Below are 13952 nucleotides of genomic sequence, written 5' to 3'. Positions count from 1 at the left end.
GAAGCATTGGAGTCAACATGGACCAGCATCCCTGTGGGACACTTTCCACACCTTGTAGAGTCCATGTCCTGATGAATTGAGGCTGTTCTGAGGACAAACTCAATATTAGGAAGGTGTTCTTAATGTTTTGTACACCAACAGCAATACTGTGGGTTATATACCACGGTCTGCCACCAACAGCAATACTGTGGGTTATATACCACGGTCTGCCACCAACAGCAATACTGTGGGTTATATACCACGGTCTGCCACCAACAGCAATACTGTGGGTTATATACCACGGTCTGCCACCAACAGCAATACTGTGGGTTATATACCACGGTCTGCCACCAACAGCAATACTGTGGGTTATATACCACGGTCTGCCACCAACAGCAATACTGTGGGTTATATACCACCGTCTGCCACCAACAGCAATACTGTGGGTTATATACCACGGTCTGCCACCAACAGCAATACTGTGGGTTATATACCACGGTCTGCCACCAACAGCAATACTGTGGGTTATATACCACGGTCTGCCACCAACAGCAATACTGGGGGTTATATACCACGGTCTGCCACCAACAGCAATACTGTGGGTTATATACCACGGTCTGCCACCAACAGCAATACTGTGGGTTATATACCACGGTCTGCCACCAAAAGCAATACTGTGGGTTATATACCACGGTCTGCCACCAAAAGCAATACTGTGGGTTATATACCACCGTCTGCCACCAAAAGCAATACTGTGGGTTATATACCACGGTCTGCCACCAACAGCAATACTGTGGGTTATATACCACGGTCTGCCACCAACAGCAATACTGTGGGTTATATACCACCGTCTGCCACCAACAGCAATACTGGGGGTTATATACCACCGTCTGCCACCAACAGCAATACTGTGGGTTATATACCACGGTCTGCCACCAAGAGCAATACAGATTGAATTGACCTTTAATTAACCTCAACATTCATAAACTCAGAGGGCTGATGGGACATTTACTCTGCATGGACTTTAATAACTCAGAGGGCTGATGGGACATTTACTCTGCATGGACTTTAATAACTCAGAGGTCTGATGGGACATTTACTCTGCATGGACTTTAATAACTCAAAGGGGCTGATGGGACATTTACTCTGCATGGACTTTAATAGCTCAGAGGGGCTGATGGGACATTTACTCTGCATGGACTTTAATAACTCAGAGGGGCTGATGGGACATTTACTCTGCATGGACTTTAATAACTCAGAGGTCTGATGGGACATATCTATCCAGAACATTCTAAAGCACTTCTGCTTTCGGGTTTGTTGCTTTTTTCCCCCCTTTAACGGTTACAGTCAGAGCTTTACTGTGTATGTCTGTTAAGGATAGGACCTGGGGAAGGTCAACTGACCCTAAATCTGTGTTTATGAGTAAATTAGGACCTGGGGAAAGTCAACTGTGCCTATATTCACAAAGCATCTTGGAGTAGAAGTTCTGATCTAGGATCTGTCCATATACCCTCATTCATTATGATCTAGGATCTGTCTATACACCCTCATTCAATATGATCTAGGATCTGTCCATATACCCTCATTCATTATGATCTAGGATCTGTCCATATACCCTCATTCATTCTGATCTAGGATCTGTCCATATACCCTCATTCATTCTGATCTAGGATCTGTCCATATACCCTCATTCATTATGATCTAGGATCTGTCCATATACCCTCATTCATTCTGATCTAGGATCTGTCCATATACCCCTCATGCATTATGATCTAGGATCTGTCCATATACCCTCATTCATTCTGATCTAGGATCTGTCCATATACCCTCATTCATTATTGATCTAGGATCTGTCCATATACCCTCATTCATTCTGATCTAGGATCTGTCCATATACCCTCATTCATTATGATCTAGGATCTGTCCATATACCCCTCATTCATTCTGATCTAGGATCTGTCCATATACCCTCATTCATTCTGATCTAGGATCTGTCTATAATCCTTTTTGTTAATATTTAAAAGGCTAAACTGATCCTAGATCAGCAATCTTACTCGGAGATGCTTTGTGGATACGGTCCCTGATCCTAGACCTCTGTCTTTTGAGTAACAAGTGGAATTGCATTGCCTGAGAAGGATCTTAAGTAAATGTAATCTTAATTTGATGACCCTGTTGTTGCAGGAAATGTCCTACACAGCAGTAATGCTCTTTTTTTGTTGTTGTTGTTGTGTATTTAATAAGGTTTAAAAATGATTATTAAGTTTGTATTATCCACTTTAAAATATCAGACTTGATTTGCCCTAACAAAAAAAATGTATCAACCCCTGCATAATAATGCACATTTCCCGTTGCTGCAGGATTATTTCCCTGCTGTGAGAAACTGGTCAAATTAAGATCTGTATACTTATTTACATGTATGTTTTTGTACATATGAACAGTAACTCTTGATACAACTACAAATTTATTAAATACAATGTTAAACCTATCACACTCTGTCCTGACTAATGATGTTGGTGTCGCTGACTCTCACTCTCTCTTTTGGCATATGACTCATTCATTCACTCGTTCACTCACTCATTAACTCACTCATTCATTCACTCATTCACTCATTAACTCATTCAGTCACTCACTCATTCACTCATCCATTCATTATCTCATTCATTCACTCATCCATTCACTCACTCACTCACTCATTCATTAAATCATTCACTCACTCATTCATTCACTCATCCATTCATTCATTCACTCATTCACTCACTCATTCATTAACTCATTCACTCACTCATTAACTCATTCACACACTCATTCATTAACTCATTCGTTCACTCATTCACTCATTCATTCACTCATTCATTCACTCATCCATTCATTAACTCATTCACTCATTCATTAACTCATTCACTCACTCGTTCATTCACTCATTCATTCACTCATTCATTCACTCATTAACTCATTCACACACTCATTCATTAACTCATTCGTTCACTCACTCATTCACTCATTCATTCACTCATCCATTCATTCACTCATTAACTCATTCACTCACTCGTTCATTCACTCATTCATTCACTCATCCATTCACTCACTCATTCACTCATTCATTCACTCATCCATTCACTCATTCATTCATTCATTCATTCATTAACTCATTCACTCACTCATTCATTAACTCATTCACTCATTCATTAACTCACTCACTCATTCATTCACTCATTAACTTATTCACTCACTCATTCATTCACTCATTAACTTATTCACTCACTCACTCATTCACTCATTAACTTATTCACTCACTCATTCATTCACTCATTAACTTATTCACTCACTCACTCATTCATTCACTCATCTATTTATAAGAATACGCCATGTTTTAACTTCATCTTAATCTTACCATTGGCATCTCTCACCAAGCCTAGCTCTTTTCAGTGTTAGCCATACGACTATGCTGTCCCTAAAGTCAATTTAACTGACAAAATGATAAATCCAAATTAGCCCACTCCTGTCTATACAGAAGTATATAACATCATTCAAAATAGGCTACTAAAGCATGAGGACAGAGGATCATTAACTTATTTATTTTTTTAAATTGCATTGCCTACATTCAGAAGGAAAGGCAACATGCGTACATTGGGCATGCCGTGTACTGCAAATACCAATTACATTTATTGTCATGAATCTTGCCTTGGAGGCAGAATTTAGCGATTTCCGATAGATGAGCCAGCTACAAAGTCAAAATTGGCTATATCATAAACATTCATAAAAATATGAGTTCGCAGTATTGTTAGGGTTAAGGTTTGGTTTAAAATAAGATTGTATTACATGTTGGCTGTGCCGTCTAGTGAGCACTCTGCAGAGCTGCCTCCAGGGCAAGATTCATCCCAGTAAATGCCAACCTATGTCCAGCAGAAGCATAGATTTCTCATTTTATGATGCTTATATCACCACAAGCATTGGCTTCTAGTCACATACAAACAAAGACATAGAGGGACCGTGTACAGACAGACAGAGATATAGAGGGACCATGCACAGACAGACAGAGATATAGAGGGACCGTGCACAGACAGACAGAGATATAGAGGGACCGTGCACAGACAGACAGAGATATAGAGGGACCGTGCACGTGCACAGACAGACAGAGACATAGAGGGACCGTGCACGTGCACAGACAGGGCTCAACATTTGCAGACAGAGCACATGCCCCTTTATTTCCAGTCTCCAAAGTGCCTTTTTGGGCGGTGGTGTAATTTTGAAATATATTTTTTTGTCATTATTGTTTGGAACCCACTGCCCGCATTTCCTCGTCAAGTTTCCCGACAGACATATTTTTCATGGTTCGGGCCCCTTAGTTCCAGTGAAGGGAAATCTTAACCCTACAGCTTTTTATTATTATTTTTATTTTTTATTTTTTTTCACCTTTATTTAACCAGGTAGGCAAGTTGAGAACACGTTCTCATTTACAACTGCGACCTGGCCAAGAGAAAGCACAGCAGTTCGACACATACAACAACACATAGTTACACATGGAGTAAAACAAACATACAGTCAATAATACAGTAGAAAAATAAGTCTATATACAATGTGAGCAAGTGAGGTGAGATAAGGGAGATAAAGGCAATACAAAGGCCATGGTGGCGAAGTAAATACAATATAGCAAGTAAAACACTGGAATGGTTGATTTGCAGTGGAAGAATGTGCAAAGTAGAGATAGAAATAATGGGGTGCAAAGGAGCAAAATAAATGAATAAATAAATAAATACAGTAGGGAAAGAGGTAGTTGTTTGGGCTAAATTATAGATGGGCTATGTACAGGTGCAGTAATCTATGAGCTGCTCTGACAGCTGGTGCTTAAAGCTAGTGAGGGAGATAAGTGTTTCCAGTTTAACATTCAACTACATTCTAGACAATTCTGTGCTTCCTACTATGTGGAAGGCCCTTTCCTGTTTCAGCAGGACAATGCCCCCGTGCACACAGCGAGGTCCATACAAAAATGGTTTGTCGAGATCGCTGTGGAAGAACTTGATTGATCTGCACAGAGCCCTGACCTTAACCCCATCGAACACCTTTTGGATGAATTGGAACACCGACTGCGAGCCAGGCCTAATCGCCCAACATCAATGCCTGACCTCACTTATGCTCTTGTGGCTGAATAGAAGCAAGTCCCTGCAGCAACATTCCAACATCTAGTGGAAAGCCTTCCCAGAAGAGTGTAGGCTGTTATAGCAGCAATGTCCCAACATCTAGTGGAAAGCCTTCCCAGAAGAATGGAGGCTGTTATAGCAGCAAAGCGGGGGACCAACTCCATATTAATGCCCATGATTTTGGAATGAGATGTTTGATGAGCAGGTGATCCATATACTTAGTTTATATTATAACATACATACACAACACATACAGTGCCTTCAGAAAGTATTCATACCCCTGACTTATTTCATGTCTTTTTACAGCCACATTCAAAATGGAATAAATTGTTTTTCTTTCTCACACACTACACCCCATAATGACAAAGTGAAAACATGTTTCTTTATATATTTTTTCTTCACGTATATTTAAAAAAATATTTTTCTTAACACCAACTTCAACATGCTCTCCTGCAACCCGCCTCACCCAATGTGGTATGGATCTACTATTTTCTTTACTTTAGAACCGGACCCCCAACAGAAGCTAGCCAGCTAACTAGCTAGTAGTCAGCTAGCCACTGCTAGCGGTCATCAGCTAACCTTTAGCCAGGACAACTCCTGTCAGTCTAAACAGCGTGTTTCAACCCAGAGCTTATCGGACTCCTTTTTCTCCACATTACCGGATTCCTACCGCAAGCTCTGAACCTCTTCACCTGGATCATCGCAGCTAGCTAGCTGCTATCCGAGTGGCTACTCCTGGCTAATGTCTCTGTCCCGAAGCAAGCACCAATTAGCCTGGGGCTAGCCTATGCTAGGCCCATCTCCCGGCTAGCTGAAGAGGTCCATCAGCCACTCCTTGGGCTACAATAACGATTTAACCAATTGGCCTGGACCGCTTTAATTGCCGATACGGAGCCCCGCCGATCCATCACGACTGGACTACCGACATAATCCGCCCGAGGGGGTTTTTCAACAGGCTCCTTCGTCGCGACGTCCCCTGAATGCCCGCCTGCTAGCCACAGCCCGCTAGCTGTCTAAAGCATACCGGACTGTTAGCTGAAGTGGTCCATCAGTCAATTTCTTGGGTACTATTCCTATTTTGCCAATTGGCCTGGACTCTTTTACTACACGGACCCCTGCTGATCGATCACGACTGGTCTGCCGACGTAACCGCATGAGGGGGCTACAACAACAGACTTCTTTCGTTGCGACGTCCCTCTAAGGCCCTTCTGCTAGCCTGTGAGTCCTGGCCCGCTAGCTGTCTGAATCGCCGTGTCTCCAGCCCGTCCAGCTACTCATTGGACCCTATGATCACTCGGCTACGCATGCCTCTCCCTAATGTCAATATCCCTCGTCCATTGCTGTTTTGGTTAGTGATTATTGTCTTATTTCACTGTAGAGACCACAGCCCTGCTCAATATGCCTCAACTAACCCTCTTGTCCAAACTCCCACACATGCAGTGACCTCACCTGGTTTAATTGATGTCAATAGAGACAAAACCTCTCTCACCATCACTCAATACCTAGGTTTAGCTCAACTGTATTCACATCCTACCATACCTTTGTCTGTACATTATGCATTGAATCTACCGCGCCCAGAAACCTGCTCCTTTTACTCTCTGTTCCGAAAGTACTAGACGACCAGTTCTTATAGCTCTTAGTCGTACCCTTATCCTACTCCTCCTCTGTTCCTCTGGTGATGTAGAGATCCAGGCCCTGCAGTGCCTAGCTCCACTCCTACTCCCCAGGTGCTCTCATTGGTAGACTTCTGTAATCGTAAAAGCCTTTGTTTCATGCATGTTAACATTAGGAGCCTCCTCCCTAAGTTTGTTTTATTCACTGCTTTAGCACACTCTGCCAACCCCGATGTCTTAGTTGTGTCTGAATCCTGGCTTAGGAAGGCCACCAAAAACCCTTACATTTCCATCCCTAATTATAACATTTTCTGACAAGATAGAACTGCCAAAGGGGGCGGAGTTGCAATCTACTGCAGAGATAGAACTCTGCAGGCTGTCTTACTATCCAGGTCTGTGCCCAAACAATTTGAGCTTCTACTTTTAAAAATCCACCTTCCCAGAAACAAGTCTCTCACCATTGCCGCTTGCTATAGACCACCCTCTGCCACCAGCTGTGCCCTGGACACCATATGTGAATTGATTGCCCCCCCATCTATCTTCAGAGCTCGTGCTGTTAGGTGACCTAAACTGGGACATGCTTAACACTCTGGCCATCCTACAATCTAAGCTTGTTGCCCTCAATCTCACACAAATGATCAATGACCCTACCAGGTACAACCCCAAATCCGTAAGCACAGGCACCTTCATAGATATCATCCTAACCAACCTGCACTCCAAATACACCTCTGCTGTCTTCAACCAGGATCTCAGCGATCACTGCCTCATTGCTTGCATCCGTAATGGGTCTGTGGTCAAACGACCACCCCTCATCACTGTCAAACGCTCCCGAAAACACTTCCGCGAGCAGGCCTTTCTAATCGACCTGTCCCGGGTACCCTGGAAGGATATTGACCTCATTCCGTCAGTAGAAGACGCCTGGTTATTCTTTAAAAGTGCTTTCCTCACAATCTTAAATAAGTATGCCCCGTTCAAAAAATGTAGAACCAGCAACAGATACAGCCTGTGGTTCACTCCAGACCTGACTGCCCTTGACCAGCACAAAAACATCCTGTGGCGTACGGCATTAGCATCAAATAGCCCCCGCGATATGCAACTTTTCAGGGAAGTCAGGAACCAATATACACAGGCAGTTAGGAAAGCAAAGGCTAGCTTTTTCAAACAGAAATTTGCATCCTGCAGCATAAACTCCAAAAGGTTCTAGGACACTGTAAAGTCCATGGAGAATAAGAGCACCTCCTCCCAGCTGCCCACTGCACTGAGGCTAGGAATCACTGTCACCACTGATAAATCCACAATAATTGAGAATTTCAATAAGCATTTTTCTACGGCTGGCCATGCTTTCCACCTGGCCACCCCTTCCCTGGTCAACAGCCCTGCACCCACAACAGAAACTTGCCCAAGCCTCCCCCATTTCTCCCTCACCCAAATCCAGATAGCTGATGTTCTGAAAGAGCTGCAAAATCTGGACCCCAACAAATCAGCAGGGCGAGACAATTTGGACCCTCTCTTTCTAAAATGATCAGCTGAAATTGTTGCAACCCCTATTACTAGCCTGTTCAACCTCTCTTTCGTATTGTCTGAGATACCCAAAGATTGGAAAGCTGCCACGGTCATCCCCCTCTTCAAAAGGGGAGACACTCTAGACCCAAACTGCTACAGACCTATATCTATCCTACCCTGCCTTTCTAAGGTCTTCGAAAGCCAAGTTAACAGATCACCGACCATTTCAAATCCCACCGTACCTTCTCCGCTATGCAATCTGGTTTCCGAGCTGGTCATGGGTGCACCTCAGCCACGCTCAAGGTCCTAAACGATAACATAACCGCCATCGATAAGAGACAATACTGTGCAGCTGTATTCATCGACCTGGCCAAGGCTTTTGAATCTGTCAATCACCACATTCTTATCGGCAGACTCAACAGCCTTCGATTCTCAAATGACTGCCTCGCCTGGTTCACCAACTACTTCTGACAGAGTTCCGTGTGTCAAATCGGAGGGCCTATTGTCCGGGCCTCTGGCAGTCTCTATGGGAGTGCCACAGGGTTCAATTCTCAGGCCGACTCTTTTCTCTGTATACATCAATGATGTCGCTCTTGCTGCTGGTGATTCTCTGATCCACCTCTACACAGACGACACGATTCTGTATACTTCTGGCCCTTCTTTGGACACTGTGTTAACTAACCTCCAGACGAGCTTCAATGCCATACAACTCTCCTTCCGTGGCCTCCAACTGCTCTTAAATGCAAGTAAAACTAAATGCATGCTCTTCAACCGATCGCTGCCCGCACCTGCCCGCCCATCCAGCATCACTACTCTGGACGGTTCTGACTTAGAATATGTGGACAACTACAAATACCTAAGTGTCTGGTTAGACTGTAAACTCTCCTTCCAGACTCACATTAAGCATCTCCAATCCAAAATTAAATCTAGAATCGGCTTCCTATTTTGCAACAAAGAATCCTTTGCTCATGCTGCCAAACATACCCTCGTTAAACTGACTATCCTGCCGATCCTTGACTTCGGCGATGTCATTTACAAAATAGCCTCCAACACTCTACTCAGCAAATTGGATGCAGTCTATCACAGTGCCATCCGTTCTGTCACCAAAGCCCCATATACTACCCACCACTGTGACCTGTATGCTCTCGTTGGCTGGCCCTCGCTTCATATTCGTCACCAAACCCACTGGCTCCAGGTCATCTACAAGACCCTGCTAGGTAAAGTCCCCCCTTATCTCAGCTTGCTGGTCACCATAGCAGCACCCACCTGTAGCACGCGCTCCAGTAGGTATATTTCACTGGTCACCCACAAAGCCAATTCATCCTTTGGCCGCCTTTCCTTCCAGTTCTCTGCTGCCAATGACTGGAATGAATTGCAAAAATCCCTGAAGCTGGAGACCCATATCTCCCTCACTAACTTTAAGCACCAGCTGTAAGAGCAGCTCACAGTCACTGCACCTGTACATAGCCCATCTGTAAACAGCCCATCCAACTGCCTCATCCCCATACTGTTATTTATTTTTTTGCTCCTTTGCACCCCAGTATCTCTACTTGCATGTTCATCTTCTGCACATCTATTGCTAAATTGTAATTATTTCACCATTAAGGCCTATTCATTGCCTTACCTCCCTTATTTTACATCATTTGCACTCACTGTATATAGACTTTTTTCTCTATTGTGTTATTGACTGTATGTTTGTTTATTCCATGTGTAACTCTGTGTTGTTGTTTGTGTCGCACTGCTTTGCTTTATCTTGGCCAGGTCACAGTTGTAAATGAGAACTTGTTCTCAACTAGCCTACCTGGTTAAATAAAGGTTAAATAAAAATAAATAAAATACAAATAAATTAGGATTTGGGGGCACCACGGAAGAAGTTGTTTAACGAGTTACCATCTCCTGAATTAAGCTCTATAAGGTGTATATCGATTACATCGATAAACAGTCATCTGATTAATCATTACCTCTTATCATCACTCTGAACAGTAATCTGATTAATCATTACCTCTTATCATCACTCTGAACAGTCATCTGATTAATCATTACCTCTTATCATCACTTTGAACAGTAATCTGATTAATCATTACCTCTTATCATCACTCTGAACAGTAATCTGATTAATCATTACCTCTTATCATCACTCTGAACAGTCTGATTAATCATTACCTCATATCATCATTCTGACCAGTCATCTGATTAATCATTACCTCTTATCATCACTCTGAACAGTCATCTGATTAATCATTACCTCTTATCATATCATTCTGAACAGTAATCTGATTAATCATTACCTCTTATCATATCATTCTGAACAGTAATCTGATTAATCATTACCTCTTATCATCACTCTGAACAGTCATCTGATTAATCATTACCTCTTATCATATCATTCTGAACAGTATGATTAATCATTACCTCTTATCATATCATTCTGAACAGTAATCTGATTAATCATTACCTCTTATCATCACTCTGAACAGTAATCTGATTAATCATTACCTCTTATCATCACTCTGAACAGTAATCTGATTAATCATTACCTCTTATCATCACTTTGAACAGTAATCTGATTAATCATTACCTCTTATCATCACTCTGAACAGTCATCTGATTAATCATTACCTCTTATCATCACTCTGAACAGTCTGATTAATCATTACCTCATATCATCATTCTGACCAGTCATCTGATTAATCATTACCTCTTATCATCATTCTGAACAGTCTGATTAATCATTACCTCTTATCATCACTCTGAACAGTAATCTGATTAATCATTACCTCTTATCATATCATTCTGAACAGTAATCTGATTAATCATTACCTCTTATCATATCATTCTGAACAGTAATCTGAATAATCATTACCTCTTATCATCACTCTGAACAGTAATCTGATTAATCATTACCTCTTATCATATCATTCTGAACAGTCATCTGATTAATCATTACCTCTTATCATCACTCTGAACAGTAATCTGATTAATCATTACCTCTTATCATATCATTCTGAACAGTAAGCTGATTAATCATTACCTCTTATCATATCATTCTGAACAGTCTGATTAATCATTACCTCTTATCATATCATTCTGAACAGTCTGATTAATCATTACCTCTTATCATATCATTCTGAACAGTCTGATTGATCATTACCTCTTATCATATCATTCTGAACAGTCTGATTAATCATTACCTCTTATCATATCATTCTGAACAGTCTGATTAATCATTACCTCTTGAAAATAAAGGAGAGCCACACACTCAAAGACGCATTCTTGCATTCTAACTACCCGCTATTCAAAGTGCTCTGAACAAATTAAGGGAATCGTTCACAAACATTGGCACATTCTAAAATCCGATGATAATCTAGGTAATGTGTTTTCGGACCTTCCCTTGGTCGTATTCTCGCAGAGCAGAAATCTCAGAGACCAATTGGTACACTCTGATTTACCACCCCAAGATATTCCTGAACAACCTCTATTTGCACCCCTACTGGATGGAAACTACAAGTGTAATGGCTGTGCTCAATGCAATGGCACTTCTAAATGTAGATCCTTCAAACACCCACAAACAGGGAAATCGATCCCAATCAAAGGTGTTATTACGTGCTCCACTAAGGCAGTTATTTATCTTATAACTTGTCCTTGTGGTAAATATTATGTGGGTAAAACAAAGCGCGAATTAAAGTACGTATCTCAGAGCATCGTAGCACCATTAGGTGCAAAAACTTGACTTACCCAGTTGCGGCCCACTTTTTGGAGGCAGGCCACTCGATTTCGTCTCTGCGTTATATTGGCATCGAACATGTCACCCTCCCTAGGAGAGGGGGTGACCTTGATAATTTATTGTTAAAACGAGAGGCTGCCTGGATCTTTAACTTAAAGACCCTTGCTCCCTTCGGTCTCAACGTAGACTTTGATCTGAAGCCATTCTTGTGATTATTGTGACTTTGCCATTGTAATTGTTTGTAAGCTTGTGTAGTCTAAAATGAATCTATGATCGTATGCTATCCATTTGTTTTTTGTATGCTGTTCTTTGTATGCCATTTTAATATTTGAGAATTAACCAATGATATTAGGCCACACTTGGCCATGATTACAGACACCTGTGTGTCTTTTGACACTATATAAACGACTCATCCCGCAGTGTTTGTGATTATACCCTGATGAAGACAGCTTGGCTGTCGAAACGTTGGATATTACATTTTTGCTTCTGAGCTCCTAGAGTGTGCGGCTCTCCTTTATTTTCAAGTTTTCTACTCCGCTAGCCAGCACCTCGCCTAAATAGGTGTGCGTTTCTTTCTCTTCTTAATCATTACCTCTTATCATATCATTCTGAAAAGTATGATTAATCATTACCTCTTATCATATCTTTCTGAACAGTCTGATTAATCATTACCTCTTATATCATTCTGAAAAGTATGATTAATCATTACCTCTTATCATATCTTTCTGAACAGTCTGATTAATCATTACCTCTTATCATATCATTCTGAAAAGTATGATTAATCATTACCTCTTATCATATCTTTCTGAACAGTCTGATTAATCATTACCTCTTATCATATCTTTCTGAACAGTCTGATTAATCATTACCTCTTATCATATCTTTCTGAACAGTCTGATTAATCATTACCTCTTATCATATCTTTCTGAACAGTCTGATTAATCATTACCTCTTATCATATCTTTCTGAAAAGTATGATTAATCATTACCTCTTATCATATCTTTCTGAACATTTGCAACCTTTTTTGGATTTGCAAAACCCCCAGCCTTGCTCATTATTCAGTACTACACAAATTGATTTAATTGTGTATTTATGGACTGACAAAATATGGTGGCTATACACAATGAATGAAGAGGGGTGGGGAAAAGAGAGAGGGAGAAAAGGGTACACTTACTATGGACACATTCTATAACTATTCTCCCATGAATCATATACTTTGCACACAAACCACCGCCCGTTTGGTGTAATAAATCATGAATGTATTTACATGTGAAATGCCTTCGTTCGTCGTTTATCACTTTCAGGAACCAATCCTTCTTGGAAAAAGGGTTTTGGTGGGTTTTCCTGTGGGTGTAAGGCTCTGATTGTCCACAAGAGGTCACAATGTCCTCCTTCTTAGTTGTCTGGTCTCCATGGGTGTTTCATTCCTCAGAACAGCCAATCAGCTGTACCAGTGGTTGTCTGAGGTGAGCTTCTCGCCTCTTCCTCCTCGTGTTGGCATTCAGGATTCGGAACACGATGGACATGAGCTGAAGCTCTTCGTCTCTCTGGTCCAAAGGAACGTGAGTTCATTTCTTCACCTCGTGTTGAGGTTCAAAGCATCAACCATTCTAAATGTGCAGCTCTCCGCCTCATATTTCCTGGTCTAATGTTAATTTCGTTGGCAATGCTTTTCATGCACTCTCGTCAAAGGGGATGGCTCCGTCCGTCTGACACGCTCTCCGACCTCACTAGGGGCGTGGCTACTTACTTACGAACAGTTCATAGGAGATGGATTCTCTTATACTTGATAAAATCACATTCCTATCTTAATGAAAATGCTTGAATCATTTTTCATATCCTATGCACAATGTATTCGATGGAAACTTGACAGACAAGAGGGTTTCCTTTCAAAGTTACAGTATTTCATCCATACAGTTATTAATGACATCACAAAATGAAAAGAAATATTATATATACATTCTTTATGTTAGAATTATTGTTCCATTATCCAC

This window comes from Salvelinus namaycush, chromosome 28, assembly GCF_016432855.1.
Source record: "Salvelinus namaycush isolate Seneca chromosome 28, SaNama_1.0, whole genome shotgun sequence".
Taxonomy (NCBI): domain Eukaryota; kingdom Metazoa; phylum Chordata; class Actinopteri; order Salmoniformes; family Salmonidae; genus Salvelinus; species Salvelinus namaycush.
This window is presented reverse-complemented; position numbering follows the sequence as displayed.